Below are 20,576 nucleotides of genomic sequence, written 5' to 3'. Positions count from 1 at the left end.
CAAATGGAGACTTTCAGTTCAGAGAATTACAGTACATGGTAAATTACTAGTAATAGTAACTGGCAAGTTCAGATACATGATTCAATCAATTAAATGCTAACTTTGCTGAGAATTATATAAATAACATTTTTGAGAGCCAGGATATACAAATAGCATAGAAATATGACACTTTCTTCCAAATCTTATACTTCCTTAATAAAGGGGCCACACATAAATTTTGTGGGCCTAACTGAAGCCAAGTGAACAGAATCTGTGAGACCACAACGTACATGATGAAGTAGTTCAGAAAAACAGGTCAACTTATTCATTTCTTTTTCAGTACAAGAATTTTTTTTAAAAAAAGAAAAAAAGCTTATCCAAGCATATTAAATTGTACTTAACTAAAAATACCCCTGGGTAGTAATTTATCATAAAAGAAAATAATTTGTCATAAATTCTGCAAATGGATAACAAACCCCTAACTGGGCAAAACAAAACTTTCACATCGCAAAGTGCTTACAAGCAAAGTAACAAATCCTTGAAGTGTTATTGTCTAAATAATACTCTCCATTCCCATTCTCTCCATTATACTGTAAAAATAGTACAGTTCTGGGTTTCTGGAAAATATAATATACCTGAACATACATGTGTGTTACCTCCACACATTTATTGAGGCGAGATTAATCTCAAGGACTGGTGTAGCTGAAAATGGCAGACCAGGTTTGAAAAGATAAGAACTTGGTGATTGCATAGGATTGTGTGTATGTGTGTTTTCTACACACTCTTTTCTTAGATGGTGGGAGAAGATGATCTATAATGGAAAACATGCAAATATGTGACTGAAAAAATAAATAAAATGGGACACTATTAATGAAGGGAATGGGGTATTAATGAATAATTAGCAAGAGATTTCTTAGTTGCAACATCTGACATTCACAATGTGAAGCTATAAAAATGGAGAATCAGCTGTGACTTAAAAAAAAATTATGCAGCTTTTCATACCCATAAAACTAACAGTATATTACATTTTCCCCTCTTCATTGTTTTATCCTTTTAAATAATGATGTAAGCATTCACGCCCTCATCAACGCATGATTGGACTATTGCAGTGCTCTCTACCTGAGGCCGCTCTTAAAAACCATAGAGAAACTACATACATCCAGTTCAGAATGCAGTGGCGTGAGCAGTAATAGATACTTCTCATTATGCCCAGGTATCATAGCTGCTACTCAAGCTGATTAGGTGGTGAGGGGCACATGACATGGATTTTGTAATATTCTCAACTAACATAGTTACTTTGTATTTTAATTTGACTTATTTTTCTCTCTTTTAAAATAGCGATAAGGATTTATCAAACCATTACAGACTGGAATGTGGGAAAACTTTTTATCCTGCTGCTGTATGAATTGATTGATAGCTTGTCAGGACAATGTCTCCTGATAAGAGATAGCTTGCTAGAGCTAATCGGCATCTGGTTTATCTCATGAACTCCAAGCAACCTTTTTTTGCTTATTAACATCCTAAAAATTATGCCACTTCCGTTATCACACTTCATCTTAATTAACATGTGTGGTATCACGGAATGCAAATAAGTAATATGTTTCATTGCATGTAACGGATTGCCTAGGCAAAGGGGAAGTTACTTTTGTCCTGTCTGATCACCTTTCCTCTTTCATTTTCTTTGATGTCTTAACTATAAAAGGGAATGTATGATGGATCTTCTCCCTTTTCATAGGGAGTCTCCACTTTATCAAAGTACTCTAATAAATTGCTTTTAAATGACCTTCTGACTCCAGTTGTTTATTGGAAAAGGTAAACTGAGGCAGAACCTAGGGCCAGATTTGTCTATCAGTGGCTTCTGAGTATAATTGTTGTGACCCAGGCCCAAGTACTTAGTATTAAATACAAACAGTCCGAAAAGAAACAGATTTTATTAGAACAGCTGAGAATTAACTCATTCTCAGCGTAGTCCAAACTAAATTTAAACAAATTCTTCAAAACACCATTCCTCAGTTTATCACTGATCTTGGGATAATTAGGCAAACTGCCAAAGGCTTTTCTTGGCAAAAGTTCAGAAGCCGAAGACGCCAACAAGAAATGAATACAGTGAAACAAGAAGCAAATCTCTCAACGTTGTTTTCTGGCAAAGAGGCCAAGAGCCGTTGCTGGTCTTTTAAACCTTATGGGAGGGGCCAATCATCTCTTGGCCCTACTCCCAAGTCGTCCTCTCTGCTTTATTTACTCTTGCCTTCTGGTAGCTCTTCTCATACGTGCACTAGGAACAGGCTCCTCCTGTTCCTCTGCCTCTCTACTATCAGCCTCTGGATGCTCTGAAGTCCGCACATCACTCCCCGATGGCCCTGGCCCCATCTCTGCCTCCAATGCAGAACCCTCATCCAGGCCTTCCCCAGCCTCCAGGATTGGCCCATGTTCGTCCTCAACCTCATCACTGTCCGACTCCACTGCCAGCTCCGCAGGCTGCAGGTGGACCACAACAATAATCTAAGTCTAATATAAAGCTGATCGTGGCCTAGGCTCCATGTTGACTGATTAATTTTTGTCATCTTATGGGACTGAGGAACTGTGCTTTCTGTGTTGTAGCCCCTGCCCTCTGGAGGTGCATCCGCTTCAAAATATGCATTGTTCCCATCCTCTTGGGGTTCTGGAAATCTCTTAAAATCTGACTCTGTTCCAGGCCTTGGTTTAGATTATCTGTAGAGTCCTGCTTGGTTTTCCTTGCACATTAAGGAGTGCTATTTTAATCTGTGTGCTTTTTAAAAAAATATCTTTTAGTATTATGCTGATTCTTGAATGAGACTAATTTTGCCTTTATTCACTAATTTCACAGGTCAAATATGTTATTTATATTACATTTTCTGACAGGGTGCAAGGAAGAACTTACTGAGCCGCTAATTTTTTTATTTTTTTTTGTTTTTGCTTTATTGCAACTAGAACCCAGCATACTATTTGTATTCCTTAGGGGAGTGAGTAGCTAATTGCAGTGTCCAGGATACAACAATTGAAATTCATTATATTTCTTCATGTTGTTATGCCTTATTGTTTGTAATGCTATTTCTGTTTTTATTTAAAACAATAATAAAGTTGTCATTGTCTTTTGGAACTACTCTTTCTAGAAGTGTATACTTTGTATCCAAACATATTTTAAAAAGCTGTGATATTATCTTAGGCATTTTAGAGAGAAGTAAATTGTTCTAGGCTCAAAGGTACTTTGCAAAAGGAAGTTGGACGGAGGTTTTGTCGAGCTGCGTCCGCCACGTCCTCCGCTCAACACATGAACCACAACTAATGAGGATTCAGGCGGGCAGCAAAACAAACCTAATACGATGGGGATCAGGGTGGGAGGCAAACACACCAGATACGGAGCATGACGAGGGTACACGGGTGTTAGTAGGAACCGGGATATGGATGGTGATGGTGGCACTGGGTGATAAGCAGCTGAAGTTGATGGCGGCGATCGGAGAGAGACAACACAGGAAGATGACGCGGAAGGGGATAATGAGCGGCTCGGCTGAGCACATTTCCCCCCAACAGCCGTGATAGTCGGGGGGGGGGGCGAGACCCTGAATGATTGGGGCATGGACTTGCCTTGAAAATAGGCACTGAGAGGTGGAAGCTCTCAAGGCCAACTTTAAACTTGCAGAACTCCATTTGTCTTGTAGCCGGGTTGTAGCTGTAATAAACCTGCCTTTGACCAGCATTCCAGAGCATTTGAGTCCTTTGTGGCACCTCAGCACAAGTGTGGCCAAGCAAGCCGAGAAGTTTTTTTTCTTGAAAACATTTCATTTCTCATCCAAGAAGCTTCTTCAGTTGATTGCTAAACAGGACTACCTGTACTGAACAGTTCAGAAGAACTGCAGAAGCTTCTTGGATGAGAAATGAAATGTTTTCAAGAAGAAAAAAAAAACCACTAAGAAAATCCAGTTGCCTTTTGAAAAACACCTTTGGAATAACCATGATCTGGATGATTGAGAATTTCCAGAGACATAAATTCCTCTAGGTTCAGTAGCATTACTTTCCATTAAGATTTTTTTGTTTGTTTCTTTATTTAGGATTTCAGCCAATTATGAACAAGTAATTTTAGAGGTAGTCTAAAAGTTTTTGCAGGTAGTCTTTGCAGTTACAAAGGTGATGAAAAAGGAAAAAAAGGAAAAATCCTTGCAGATTTTTATCAGTCAGCAACTGAAATAAAATTTCTGTTTGTCTGTCTGAGCTTTGCAGATAAATAAAACAAGCTGAAGTAAAATCATAAACCCAGTTCTGGTTTCACTTAGTGACCAGGTTGCTGGTCCAAATTTTAGTTGCTATACAAGGACTATCTGTATAAAAGCCAGTTTTCACTGAATGTTATAAGGAAATCTTTTGATGTTATTGTTTCAAAATTTAATTTATATATAGTTATTTAGAAATTCTAGGCAATTTTTTTCACTTAAAAAGCATAGTTTAGAGCAGGGGTGTCGAACTGGCGGCCCGTGGGCCAGAGGCATCATGCGCAGGCCATGCCCAACCCAGCTCTGCGAATGGAGAAAATGTCGCAAAATGTCACGTGCTGGCAACATGATGCAGTGAGTTTGACACCTGTGCTTTAGAGGCATTGTTATATCAAGTATTAATTAGCTTTTCCTGAAGTCCTAAGGAAATTGCCAAGTATGCAAACTGTACACCATCTTACTTAAAAACAGATCATTTGCTGTGCATAATTTACAGAGGCAAGAGATTGGGTTGGACTATATACATCTTCCTCAGATGTGATCTATTAATTTAGTTAAACTAAAATACAGTTTGTCACTTTGATTTACACGGTTTCTTATACAAGCATGACCACTGTGCCTTCCACAATGCAAAGAGGCTTCCAAAGTTTCGTGGCAGACAAAACACAACTCGGTGGATCACAAGCATTGGGCTCACCGAGCAGACCTTTAGGAAACCTGTCCATTATCCTTCAGAGCTGGATCAAAACACACACACACAAATCTAAATATAGGGATAGAAAATTTGCCCTTTGGTCCAAGCATAAGCCTCAGAGATGGCCCTTGAGCATTTTAGATATACAACAAAAGACGAAAATGAAAAAACAAGAAAGTCCAGTTGCCTCCTGAAAAAACACCTTTGGGACAACCATGACCTGGATGACTGAAAATTTCCATAGACTTTTAGCTATGCAATTTGGGCTGAATACTTTTTGAATGATGTGGGAGTATGAATGGATTTCCAGAAAAATTGCAGACTACAGGAACCATTAGCACTATTCAGTTGACCCCGAGGGCACAGATAAACCTCCAAGTGCTTCAACAACCCTCTAAAAGGATGGAAATGACCAGCTGTCTGCAAGGAATATAAATCCTTCCGTTCCCCACCATCCAGTCAGAGCTGAAGAAGCTTCTTGAATGAGAAGTGAAACGTCTTCAAAAGAAAAAACAAGAAAGCCCAATTGCCTCCTGAAAAAGCACCTTCTTTGAGACAAGTTCTTGAAGACCTTGTTTTGCCAACAATGGAACGGAGCCCATCAAGTGGTTTATTTGACTAACTGTTGTTGCCAGGGGTGTTGGGGGTTATTGCTTTTTATTTTTTATATATATTGTGCTTTTATCTTTCTAAGCAGCCCAGAGTTACTTTAGAGTGAGTTGGACAGCCATATAAATTTTCTTAAATAAATAAACAAGCAAATAAGAAAACAGTGAGATTTGGAATATAAGAATTTGTGGTTATGTTTTTTTTAAATTGTATGTAGACAGGGTTTATTGCTGTTGATGGCTTACTTGTCAGAATGCCAAATTTTCAGGAGTTTTTTAGATTGGCCTTTTTTTAAAAATCCAAAAGTCAAGGAAATAAATCAATAGCATTTCTTCTTCTTAAACTAAAGAAACTGGTATTTTAGACCTCCTCTGTAGGCTAGGCCATTCAAGCCAGTCTCTTGAATTATTGCTAATTTCTATTAAAAGAAAACAAAACACAAAACACAGCTAAGGAAAAAGAAGGAGGAAGAAAGTAGGGGAATGTTGTAGAAGTCTTTCTTTTAAAAAAAAATAACATAGGAAATGATAAGCAGAGGCCATTAACAGCTGTATTATATTTTCCCTGTTGCTTTTCTCAATGCTGCCAACTCTCTCTAAGTATACTTAGCAACTGTCATTTAGATGATAGGTCACATAAAAAGAAAAAGAGGCATAAATATTCACTGAACAGAAATAGTTCCTAACTTCAAGGACAAGAAAGGAACTAGAATTTTATTTCAAAATTAAAGAAGATTGATGGAAACATATTGGAACATCACATGAACTTCCTCCCTATCTTTCAATCCCGCCCTGCTCCCTGTATTCAGTTGCTATGACAACCCTTCCTACGGACCTAAAATTTAACAGAGTTGCACCATGAAATGACATTGTTTAAGCAAGGATACTGCAAATATTTTAGCCTGTAAGTTTGGGAAACATAACCACTTGGGGAGCTCAAGTTCAGTCTTTTAATGCAGATGTGATTGGTTGATTAAAGATGCAAAAAAGCTTTGGGCATAATTTATTATAGGTCCTGGATTATATTGGAAACAAAACTTATCTTCCACATCCTGCAAGATATTACGTGTTGTTGGAACACTTAAAGGACCCTTCCACGTAGACAAGGTTTTACCACATAAATTACCAGAATGTTAAGCACAAACAACAAGACCCACACCTGAAGAGTTCAATTAGCTATTTTATTGCTCAAGCTATTACATAGGAATCTTCTCAGATTGATGGGTTGCATCTGAGTGAGACTAGTATTCAACAGTATTCAAAGGGTCGGATTTCGCCCTCACAGGAATTCTAGGCTGAGTCCCCATTTGACTCCTCCTCCTCAGCTCATCTAATCTCTCTCCTACACAAAAAAACATTTACATTGTCCTACAGGTGTCTTCAGTATTGCTCCTTGGGGCTAGGAAGGATGGAGAAAAGAAGGATCAAAAGAGCACATGGTTGGTAAATGCAGGAAAACAAAACATCATGCTTCTAGCATCATTTCCTTGCTATGCTATGCCTAGTGGCTACACAGAGAGAAGAACAAGTCTTTTTCTTCTAATCATTTCCAAAGATGGCTGCATGGTATTTACATCACCTAGGTGTTGGGTTGGAGCCAAGGGAAGTGATTTCCCACAAAGGGAAAATGCCCATCCCACAGCATGGGAGGAACCACCACAAAACCCCATTTGACTTTTTCCATCCTCCCAGTTTTGTTTTTAAGGACATAATCCCTGGGAGCCTGGAAATCTATTCCTTCTACCCTCTAAGAATGGTAAAGGTAAAGGTAAAGGTTTCCCTTGTCCAGTCGTGTCTGACTGTTATGGAGTAGTGGTGGCATTGCTTAGCCAAGGGAGCCAGTGTTGTCTGAAGACATTTCCATGGTAATATGGCCAGCATGATTGTATGTCAAGCTCTATGGTACATTGGTATCTTCCCACTGAAGTGGTACCCATTTATCTACATTCATTTGCACCAGATGTGGTATTCAGCCAGTTCAGACCGGTTTGCCTGAACTGGTAGCGGAAATTGCGGGTGAGCCTGTCCCCCTGCCCCCACGCCCTCCCTCGCCCCGGCTCTATGTCATCCTATTTAAGCACTTTTTTGAGGCCAAGCACATGCGTGGAAGGAACGGTTCAGACTCTGGGCTTGTCAACCAGAAGGTTGGCAGTTTGAGACCAGGCACCATGCGACAGGGTGAGCTCCTGTCCTTGTCCTGTCTCCTGCCAATTTAGCAGTTCAAAAGTATACAGATGCAAGCAGATAAATAGGTATAGATAAATAGTGGGAGAGTGTTCCGCGCACCTTGGCATCTAGTCATGCTAGTCACGTTCTCAAGGAAGCATTTTTGGACAATGCTTGATCCCCTCAGCTAGGAAACTGAGATTAGCACTGCCTCCTAGATTCAGACATGACTGGACAGGTGAAACTTTTATCTTTACTTTTTTGTTCTGAAGTAACTCCTGTGAAATAAACAGCGAAGATGCTGTTTGTTGAAGCTAAGATAAGTGTGACTGTTAATTGTCATGATCCGGGACTAAACCTGGCAGAGCATAAAGCACATGTGCACAGATATATTGTAATAGTATCTGCTATGTTCAACAATTACAATCATTTGCCAATATGCAATTATTTTATCCAAGAAAAAATTAAGATTATACTCCTACTTCATTATCATGTGAATCAGAATGGCCAAACTGCACAGCTCTTTTAAATCACTTTTTAGTATTGATAATCCAAAAGTATAGAATAAATCAAATTCTTCCAGACAAGCAAGGATACGATCTTTCTCAAAGAACCAAGGAATATAGCTTATCTTTTCTCATTTTTGAGTAAGCCTCCTGGCTGTAATCTCAATCTATATAGGATCTAATCCTATATATTTAATTTATTATTATGTTTTGACATACAGCCAGTCAGATGTTTACACTGGATTTGCCATTTTATCCACCTTTCAAAGTCCTTCCCAATATCTTGGGACAGGCAGATGTGGGTGTGAGAATACACAGACGTGGGTGTTTGATGGTCTTAAATATTATTGTCACAGGATGTAAGCTGTTAGGAACAAAGCTGCCTTTATTTATTATTATATTATTATGTTTGAGTTACCATGTTTCCCTGAAAATAAGACCCAACTGGAAAATAAGCCCTAGCATGATTTTTCAGGATGCTCAAAATATAAAACCTTCCCATAAAATAAGCCCCAGTTAAGATCATCAGCCAGACAGATGCATTTAGTACTGTATTTCCCCCAAATAAGACCTAACTGGAAAATAAGCCCTAATATATCTTTTGAAGCAAAAATTAATATAAGACCCGGTCTTATTTTCAGGGAAAAATGGGTAGATTCACAGACTAAGAATGGTGAAAATCTAATAATTCCTAACCAAGGAATTATTAAGGTAACCCTTGGAACAGGCAGTTCCAAGCAAGGTGGTCTTTTTGTAAAATTAGAGTGTTCAAGTCTGATAAATTCAAAATACTGACGGAGTCCTTCAGATATTATTATTATTAGAGATAAAAGCTTTATGATTATATTTAAAAAATTGATAGGCAGAATTTTGTCTTAGTAAGGAGATATTAAAATGGTTTGTATAAAGATCAAGATAGAAGAAAGTTCCTTTTTTGGAAGAAGAAGAAGAAGAAGAACGACCGAAGATAACACCGAGATGTCACAGGGAGGGGGCGACAGATGTACTAAATGTTTGTTTGTTTTTATAAAAAATAATAAAAAGTTATATTTTTAAAAAAAGATATTATTATTATTATGGTTGGTTACATAGACAGGCTGATGTTTAGATTGGACTTGACATTTTCGTTCATTTACTGAGTTCTTTCCAAGGACATGGGATAGGCAGATATTGTTGTTTGATGGTGTTAAAAGTATCATTGCAGGATGTAAGTTGTATCAAGTAAAGCTGCCTTTTGCAATTGACTGATGGCAATTTTGTTAATGCTAATAGTGTTCAAGTATGCTCAAGATGTTTTGGAATTGCACCCAAGGTGCCAATTACTATTGGTACTATCTTTGCCATTATTATTTTAGAAATCTGGTGTCATGACCCTGTCGGACCCTGACTCTACAGAGGAGGATGAGCCGGAGCTGGAACTGATGGAAATTGAGAGGGCAGCTTTGTTGGCTTTGAAGGAATGTGAGGAGGAGCAGGATAAGGCAGCCCAGGGCTCCTCAGGCTTGGGACAGCTTGCTAGCAGGGAGGAAAGGGGGCAGGATGAACGAGAGAGGGCAGGCAGTGGAAACAAGAAGCAACAGACCTCAGACGATGAGCAAGGACCATCTCTTCCTGATCCCTAAGCACAGAGAGTGGAGAGAAGGCGGGAACAGCGCAGGCCAACCTGACGACTTGGGAGGTGAGCACCACACCCCACTTCACAAGGCACACCTGGGGACTGAAACAAGGAGACATTGTGGGGAGGTACATTTGTTGGGAACAAACGCTGAATTTGTGGAGTTTTGTGTGCCATTGCCGACGTCTGGCGTTTGCAGGACTGCATGCCTTCTTCCTTGCTTCACCAGCTTCATCAGCTTCTTCCTTGCCTCATGGACTCATTGCTTCTTCGTTGCTTCGTGGACTCATTTCCCAGTTCCTTTGCCTCACTGGACTGCTCGCAGCCAGAGACTGCTCTGTGTGTGAGAGTGCTTTGCTCTGGGGCTTGCCATGAATGTGGGAGCGTTTGGGGGAAAGTTGGAGTGTTAAAGGGGAGTTGGAACTCTCTGCTGGTTGTGTGGCCTTCGTGCCTTGTCCCAGGTCATCACATCTGGAATCCCAATGTGTATGTGTAGGAAAAAGCACACACATCAACACAGTCAGAAATAAATGTTTTATTTTAATTTAGTAAAATAAAATCATAGACTTGTCAGATATAAACACTGGGATTGCCAATTAAAGCTTCCTCATGGAGCCTAAGTAAACTGTTTAGATCTCCAGGAACTCAATTTCCATTATATTGCATATGTATCTGTCAAGTATTTGCAAGCCATTGGCACATGTGTCATATAGACACCAATGGAGGCAGAGAGTGTCTCCACCCCTATGTGGAAAGGAGGGGCTTACCCTGAGTATAAAACCCCCTCCAACCTTTTCCACCTTGCTCTCTCTCTCGCTCTCTCCATCTCTCTCTTTTCATGTTCGTTCCTCATGAGACTTGATCTCTGTTGTACATAGTTAATATGATTTATCATATGAATAAATACGTTTAAGACATTTATTTATGCATCTGCCTCTGAACTCTTCTATGCTCCTGGGTGTTTCTACGATCCCAATTCCACAGTATCATATACTGTAGCAATGTCTGGTTTTAAAGAAATAAATACCATTTGCCACCCTGCTCGTTACCCGGCTCGATAATGAACTAAGAGGACAGAAAAGAATAATCACATTTTTAAAAAATTAAAATTACATCAAGGTTCATTACGTATACATTAAGCAATAGATAAATAAGAAAGATATGTGTACGCTGACATATATTTGTCATATTCAGAAAACTAAATTATCCTCAGAAACAGATTTCCCCCCCCCCTCCTCCTAAAAATGAAAGAGAGATACTCATTTGTATGCTGCACAGATGCAGGTCTGTTTCATTGCTATGGTTATTGCTCTGATAATATTTCAAATGATCTTCTCAAATCTCATAAACCAGATGTTACATAATTACACTGCCACATAAACTACAAACTGGCTTAGTCACCGAGAACTTACTATATACTCCAGAATCAGTTCCTTAATTTTTATTGCTTTATAATAAGTTAAAAAAAAGTGTGTGTGTGTGTGGGAGACACAATAAAACCAGTAAGTGTGAAGTTATGGTATATGCAGAACAATAATGTAGACATAAGTCAGCTTGTTTATTCAGAAAAAAAAATTAATGAGTTCAGTTTCCAGAGAAGTGGATAAAGGATTGCAACCAAAGAAATTATTTTAGGATATCAACTAAACATCCAAATGTGATTCCCTTCCGCTCTTGAATTTCCTTATGGTTACCCTTTCTCCTCTCTTGGCAACAGAGGACAGTGAGTTGATTGTCTGGAAGGAGCTACTTCTACTGGGTCATCATCTAACCTTAGGATCCTCCTCGAATGAGGAAGATATTCAGGAAGTATTCAGGAAGCATTCCAATTTTGCAGCCCAAATACTATAATTCTTCTGTCCCAATCGAGGCAGAGAGCTCTCCTTGAGCCTTCTCAGCCTTGTTCTCTTTTCCTTATAACAGGGGTCACCAACCTTTCGGACCTCAGGGACCATTAAGTTCATAATTTTAAATCCCGCGGACCACTAATATGATCTGCCTAATGACTGGCTGGGTGGGCGTGGTTAGATGGTCATGTGACTGGGTGGGCATGGCCAACTCCTCGCCTCCCTGCCCTGGCTCCTTAGGGCCCCAACAGGAAGCAGTTGTTGGAGCTAAGCAGCCACCACGAGAAAGAGTTGGCAAAATAGCTAGTTCAGATTGGATCTGACCAAGAAGGAGGCTCAGCAGAAGCACCTCACTAAGGACTACGATCATAAGCTTTCCAAGCAGAGGGAAAAACCTGTGGGAGTGCAAGACCAGGTACTGGTGCCTGAAGACTCAGCGGGCTGAGATGGTCAGCCAGTTCCAGGCCATGATGCGGTCCCACTGGAACAAGGTCCTCCGGCTCTTCACCACTTCCTTCCAGCCTTTGCCCAAAGCCCCATACCAGGAGGCCGAAGCAGACCCTAAGTCAGAATTTCTGTCTGCCCCCGATCGATCCACACAAAAAGACCTAGAAGGGGGAGACTCTCTGCAGCAACACAAACATTCATTGCACGTATCCGTCCCAGGGGCCGTAGTTTGAGGATCCCTGATTTAGTGCAATATTAAAAATGCAAATAATTTTTCTGACGACCACCAAAATTTTCTCACAGACCACCAGTGGTCCATGGACCACCAGTTGGTGACTGCTGCCTTATAACACAAGCTGTCCTTCAGCTTAATTACAGTTCAGTTTTACTGTGTGCTTGGTGTGCTCTGGGCCCATAACCTTTTAAAGAGTTTCCAGTGATCCAACCAGCACACAAGTAAACAACTCAGCAGGATTCATTTATAGAAGAAACTTTAGCCACGCCCAGGCTCCGAGCTGTCTGATCAAAAGGAGGCATAGCAAAAAATAGAACCCATGTTGTCCAGCTCCAGCAATGAAGTTGGGGGCATTGCTAGCCCACTCTTCTGACCCTAGACTTTAAATTCACTGTCCCAGATTAGAAGCTACTTCTTCCCAGATCTCAAGAACAGTAGCATTTCAGGAGAGAATAGAAAAAGAGAAAGGTATATGGTTGCTTGACTATGCCAAAAACGATCTGAGCTCAGCCAAGAATATTTAAAATTAATTCAGGTTGCTAGAACACTATTTCCTTATATGGAATTCTTCTCTTAAAAACTTCTCGGTATCACACTTCACCTGATCTGTCTCCAGATTTCTTCTTTCACTGCTCCCCTTCCTGAAGTATTCGTGTACTAAGGATCACGCATTTTCTTCCCTGGGCACCAAAAAGATTTGATTTTTAAAAACAGCAAGCAACATCACTTTTAAGCATAGAATTCCACCCCAAATTTCATCCTAGTGTCCATTTTTGCATTTGGGTTTAAAAAAAAACTGTGTAATTTAATGACCCCGTAATCCCTTGTGGGGTGGAGTCGGGGGAAATAATGATAATAATAATAATAATAATCATCATCGTCATCGAGTTGCTAAATTAATCCACTGGTCATTATGTAAAAAAATACGACATACCTGTATCTGAAAAGTCATGGCAGCACAAAGTGGAAAACGTTATCGAAAATGAGGCAGTGAAGAACTTGTGGGACTTTCGAAAACAGACAGATCATCATTTGGAATATAACACCCCAGATATCATGGTTGTTGAGGGCTGAAGCAAAGTTTATTGATATCACTGTACCAGGAGACACCAGAGTCGAAGAAAAAGAACTGGAAAAAATCACAAAATATTGCGACCTGGCCATCGAAACTACACAGCTATGGTTGAAACATGTAAAAGGGATACCCATTGTCATCGGGGCACTTGGTACCCGAAAAATCCAAGAATTTTACAAAACACATCAAGAAATTGCAGCTTCCTGCAATAACACCAGCGGAACTGCAAAAAACTGCACTACTGGGAACATCATATATTGGGATGGTGGGATTAGCCAGTTCTCTGAACTGCGCAAAAAGTTAACAATTGGTTCGCCTGAACCAGTGCGAACCAGCTGAATCCCACTTCTGTATATAATGAATGAAAGCTTGAATATACAGCTCTAACAAATCTAATCTTAATCCGTAAGGAATCAACAGCTTCATAAATACCTTCATCCAGTCATGAAAGTTTCAACTTTATTAAAGCACTTACTATATAGATATCTATGTTTTCCTATATGATAAGTTTTCTTTGCTAGGAAAAAACTGGGGAACATCTATGAAATGAGTAAATGAGTAGTAGCATTGCAAGAGCAAAATCCTTATCCGAGGATGTCAAAAACAGACATACCTATTTTTTTTTTGGGGGGGGGTTAATGAATGAAAAACGCAAGTTTAATTTTGACTCTGTTAGGCACTTCTTACCTACCGGCATGGTAAATTGGTCTACTTATTTTCTTTTGATAAAGTTCATGTGACACCATAAAGTAGGACAATCTAACTGCATTTCTAAGCTGAATAGAAAGATAAATTTTCTATTCCTGTGTCCCATTTCTTTATAGAATATTATTGTGATTGTTGCCTTGTTATGTCAAAGACAATATTATCCCTTCCCTTTTATCCACACAAAGATGAGAGTCGTTGACCATTTTCATGCCTAAATATATCACAGCAGGACCTGAAGTGTCCTAAAATGAACAATCACTTGACACTGTTTTCACGTGGATATACAATGGGAACCTTGAAGAAATAAATAATTGGGTGACTTATCCTCAATTTTAAATGAACCAGAAAGATTTATTGTGAAGAGTAACACAGACACCAAAGATCAATAAAAGGAAAAAAAAAGTCCTATTCTTAGAAGAATATGCAAGTGAGATCTCTAATTATAGAATCATAGAAGTAGTCCTTTTAGTGTAACAAGTATAGGTCTCTGGCTAGCAAGGAAGAAAAAATTATTAAAGAATAATTTCTCTAAGAAAAGAAAAGAAAAAAGTCTATTTTGTGCCTTTAATGATAAGGAGAAAATGCCATGAATTTTCCTTTGACTAGAACATTTTAAAAGTATAAGAAGTCCTTTAAAGCATCTTGTTTTTGAAAAATGCTTTCTTGTAAAGATGGAAATGAAAATCTTTTGCCTCTTTTGTTATTTTTCTGGGATACTTCTGTGCCTGTTTGATTTGATTAAACCAGTTTTAGTCAATGAGTTTAATAGTTCTTTACAAATAGATACATTTGTTAAACTGAGTAAGAAAAATTAAAGTAGCCTGCTGCCTCTGGGCTATTTTTCCATAGTGTGAAGATTCAAGGAAATTAAACAAATTGCTTCCTTGAAATTACATTTATTCAAAAGGCATTACCATCCATGGAAATTTTGGGGAAAAAGTGTTCACAGATAGGATGGACCAGACTAAAAGAAAGGTATTGTGGTTTAAACCCTTTGGCTACTTCTATTTTTAACCTACTATTCTTATAGTGTCATCCCTAGAAATTCCCACAGATGCAAGAGATATCTAAACATTTATTTTAAACTCATACTATATCTCCTTTTCAAATGAAACAGAGAATTATTATTGTAAGTTTGAAAAACTAACATGGTGATAAGGAGGATACAAAAAGCATTGTTAAAAAAATAATAGGGAGTTTTACTTTTAAAAAAAGTAATATTAAAATTATAATAGCCAGTTTAATTGCTGGCTGAGAGATCATGTTTGTCCAGTCATACAATCAGAAAAGAAATCTTTTAATAAAACAAAGGAATGATAAATATAAATGCAATATCAAATAATTATGTGATAATATATGCAAAAAATATAATTAGAGAAAAATCATCTTACAAATGTATGTACTACATTTTTATTCTTTTCAGTTCACGAGTGCAGCATGTAAAATTATTTTACAACCAGAACAATGGAAAATTTTAACAGATGGAAGTGGTCTTCCGGGTGCGTTTCAAGGTGTTGGTTACCACCTTTAAAGTGCTCCATGGCTTAGGACCTGGTTATCTACAGGACCGCATTCTGCCACCAATTGCCTCCCACCGACCAGTACGCTCCCACAGAGAGGGCCTCCTCAGGTGCTGTCGGCGAAACAATGTAGGCTGGCGGAGGGGGAGAGCCTTCTCTGTGGGGGCCCCGGCCCTATGGAATGAATTGCCCCCAGACATATGAAGGATCCCCGGCCTCTGCGCCTTCCGTCGTGCTCTGAAGACCCTATTATTCCAGCAAGCCGGTCTGACGGGATAAAGGATTTTAATTGGGTTTTGATAGGGGTTTTAAATAACGATTTTAGCTGGGTGTTTTAAATTTGGCCAGTGATTGAATTATTTTAATAAGTTTTTAAATTTTTGTCTTGTATACTGTTTTTACCATGGCTGTTCACCGCCCTGAGTCCTTTGGGAGAAGGGCGGTATATAAATATAATAAAAGGAAAAGGAAAGTAAAGGAAATGTCAGAGGTAGTTGTCAACTCTCGAAACGACTGTAGCTGAAGCCATATTTTCCTCCATATTAGTTGCCATGCTTATGGGGGGGGTAGGGAGCGGGACTTATGAAATGTAGAATGTTTTCCTCCAAAGTGCCAGACATAAGAGCAATAAGGCTCGTGAGAACCAAGGTCAGCTCAATGTGCCCTAACAACGGCAAGAGAGAATTCTGAGAAATTCATGATCTGCTTGCTTGGATAACGTGACCTGTGACACAGGGGAGGTCGCCAGTATCTATTCTTTAATTATACCAAAAATGTGGGAATTATTCAGTGTTGGTTTTATACTTGATCATACCGATATGACGCAGCCAACAAACAGGATCTTTTGAGAAAGCCACAGCCTCAGGGTCTTGAACTAATTGGGAGCATTACTTGGAAGCATGACAGTAGCACTGTGAAAGCTTTGCCCGCCATGATTCAATGCCTATTGACAGGGGTGTCCATATAGTGTTATCCAAAAAGTCAGGGTGGTCTCTGCAACGTATGTAAAAACTAGGTGGAGCTTTGATTTCATTGCGGTGGCTGTCTTTTTTGACCACACTTTATCCTGGGACTCTTTGGATATCTCTGCATGCAGGGGAATAATGAAAAAGCCAAGGATACTCAGTAAACAACAGTTATGCTTGGCTGAGTGTTTGAAATTTGTCCTTCCCTTACAGAAAGCACAAATAGATTTCCATGGGGAGTCCTCAGTATCTTCATCTCTATGACAGTTCTTCATAGTCCAGTACATGTAGTCCTTGACTTACAAAAGTTCATTTGGTGACCATTCAAAGTTACAATGGGACTGAAAAATGTGACTTATGACTTTCATATGATCAAAATTCAGATGCTGGGCAACTGGTTCTATTTATAACCCTTGCTGTGTCCCAAGGTCATGTGATCACCTTTTGTGACCTTCTGACAAGCAAAATTAATGGGGAAGCCAGATTCACTTAACAGATGGGTTACTAATCTATCAACTGCGGTGATTCACTTAACAACTGTGGCAAGAAAGGTCATAAATGGGACAAAGCTGACTTAACAAATGTCTCACTTAACAACAGGAATTTTGGGCTCAATTGTGTTCATAAGTCGAGGACTACCTGTAACTATACATGAAATCATAGAGTGCTTTCCAGTGAGTCTTTTTTTATTTTATCTGGGTTGTCAGGTCAAAACTATTTATTTTTGCTGAAGAGAAAGTTACAGCTGGAACTTTCTCTTCAGCAAAAATAAATGGTGTTGACCTGGGAGGCCAGATGCAAAATGTCTTTGAAAGGACCAGAACTTAATCCAGTTTATGCACCAGAGACAAATTCCTTGTGTGTCCAATCACACTTGGCCAATAAACTTCAGCTTTCATAGTCTTTGACTTTCTCAAATGCCTGAATGCAAGTGAATCTAAGAAGGTGTAATGGAAATATGCCATTGGTTCTTAAAAGAAGGGGAAACTAAGTTGTGAAATTAGCTCATTAAGAATACACATCTATGTTTCAAGTTAAGGCTGCAATTCAATTCCACACACATTTTCAGAGAAGACAATATCTCTCAATTCTTGCTGAAGTGCAACTTCCTATAGTCATACCACATGGAGCAGCTGGGAGAAGTGACCTGTCAAAAGCTGGGGGCTTACATGTTCTCCATCTCAATTCTGTAGATAAACTGGAAAACTTTGTTAAGAATGAATCGGGATCACGCATTATTTTAGTTATCAATATTAAATGTTTGGATCGCATTTAAACTGACTAAACCAAAGTCTTTAGGAGATATTATTGGTGAAACTATACCACTTATCAACTACATTCTAAATTATATTTCATTAGTCTCATTTGAGACAGAGATGAATCTGCATACAGATAGGAGATTGAACAACTAGCTCTGTGGTCAGGGGTGAAATCTAAAATTTGTTACTACCGGTTCTGTGGGCGTGGCTTGGTGGGGGGGGTAATGTGACTGGGTGGGCGTGGCCAATTTTTTTTTACTTTTAAAACCATTTTTTATATGTAAAACCATGTAAAAAAATGCTTTCAAAAAGCTCTGACGATCTCAGCTGAGTTGCCTGATCGGCAGGCAACTCAGCTGGGATCGTCAGAGCTTGGATCGTCAGAGCCATTTAAAAGAAAAAAAAGGCTCAACTGGGCATGGGGGGCGGAGGCAGGGATTTTTGCTACCGGTTCTCCGAACTGCCTGCCGCCATCGCTACCTACTCACCCAAGCCGGTCCGAACCGGGAGCATTTCACCACAGGTGTGGTACACCCAGAACAATCTATAAATTATAAAATACTTTCACCCATAGATTTGTTGATGTTTATACCACAAGTTATCTATAAACGGAAAGAGGGGAATCACTAAATATGTGTGATGTCACAGCATAAACTCTGTCCCTTGTATCTATGTGACATCAACAAATCATCCTGCAATTATGAAAGCTTGTGTCATAACTTCCCAATATATGAATCGTCACTTTGATGTCATCGTGATTGCAGTCGGAACAATTTGGAGCTGAGCATACTTAAAACTGTAGAGATGATAGTAGATTTTGGGAGGTCCCTCCCATTTTACCACCTCTTACAATATTAGGCAACACAGTGTCAACAGTAGAGACCTTCAAGTTTTGGGGGTCTATAATCTCCCAGGACTTGAAATTAGAACCATCATTAAAAAGACACAACAAAGAATATTCTTCCTACGCCAACTCAGAAAACTCAGTCTGCCCAAAGAGCTGCGGATATAGTTCTACAGAGGGATTATTGAATCTGTCATTTGTACTTTTATAACTGTCTGGTTTGGTACAGAAACGAAACAGGACAGATACAGACTTCAACGGATAGTTAGGACTGCAGAAAAAACAATTGCCACCAGCCTGCCTTCCATCGAGGACTTGTATATTGCATGATCTAGAAAGAGGACTGAGAAAATATCTACAGACCCCTCACATAATGGACATAAACTATTTCAACTTCTCCCCAAAGGATGCTGCTTTAGAGCTTTGCATGCCAAAACAACTAAACAAAAAGGCAGTTTTCCCCCATGTCATCACTCTGCTAAACACATAATTCCCACAGCACTTTATGCCTAAGAATATCTAACCATGTACAGGACTGTATTACTATTATCCTTCTGAGAGTTTATGCACCAGAGACAAATTCCTTGTGTGTCCGATCTCACTTGGCCAATAAAAAAATATTCTCTTCCATTCCATTCTACTCCACTCCACTAACCCCATTAACTCCACTATACCACACTACACTCCATTCTATTCTTTTATAAAATTTATTTGGGCTGGACTTCTTGCAGAGAAATAAAAAAGGCTTAATTGTCCTCTTCCTTACTCGTCTTTTCTGCAACTGTCATCTCATCTATTGGGAACTGATTTTCCCCCTTGAACAATTTTCCCCCAATTGAACAATCAATTGTTCAAGAAAACACCACGAAGGGCATTTGAAAGGGTAAATCTGTGGTTATGGGCAAGGAGATAACCAAATCAACCTTTGCTCAGATGGAGCATTGTATACTACTCTCCCCATGAACTCAAGATGAAAAAGACCTAAGGTTAGATAAAACACTTTTGCACTGTAGTAAAACTACCGTGGATTGGAGCCAGATGCAATTAAGAGTGCAATTATCAAAATCAGCAGGACTTCAGTTAGTCCTGATTGGATGGAAGCTATGAATAATGAATCAAATAACCAACCAGTGTGTCCTTTCATGATATCCCAAATCTTTTGTCACAAAACAGCTGTCTCATTCTGTCTAGTAGTAGGCTGGCTTTTCTGCCGCTCATTCCCTCATGTCCACATCTGCATTTCTGCTTCAAAAATAATTTGAGTTTAAGAATGTGCATCTGCCAAGAGGACATGCAGCTTAATCTTTTGTACCAAACATCAATTATGTTGAAAAGTGTTATTAGAGGACTTGACTGAGCCTTCGGTGAGAAATTGGGGTGTTTAGAGGTCATACATTCTCATTGCTTTGATACTGGGACCATCTGCCACTACAATAAAGTAGGGAATCCAGGAGATTTGACCAGAACTACTTCCTGCAAACAAAAACTCTAATAATATTAGGAATACAATTGCTAAGGATTATCATTCTAAAACTCATTTTTTTTTCTGATTTGCCTTTACCATGTGTAAAATGAAGAGGCAATTAATATTCAAAACAGTAATTTTAATATTGATAGAATATATAAGGATATTTTTTGCTGTTCTTATGCATAATTTTATAAAATTTATTTGGGCTGGACTTCTTGCAGAGAAATAAAAAAGGCTTAATTGTCCTCTTCCTTACCCGTCTTATGCATAATTTTATTATATCTGTACTTTAAATGCATTATAGAATAAATTTGAACGATATCCCTACATAAATATACCAACCATTTTTCTTCCTATTCAAAAATAATAGTCATTGGAAACTCAACAAGGTTTTAAATATTTCCATGTAGA

The sequence above is a fragment of the Pituophis catenifer genome, unplaced genomic scaffold, assembly GCF_029215685.1.
Source record: "Pituophis catenifer annectens isolate HBS135680 unplaced genomic scaffold, rPitCat1.0.hap2 SCAF_6, whole genome shotgun sequence".
Taxonomy (NCBI): Eukaryota; Metazoa; Chordata; class Lepidosauria; order Squamata; family Colubridae; genus Pituophis; species Pituophis catenifer.
Note: the sequence above shows the minus strand (reverse complement) of the source record.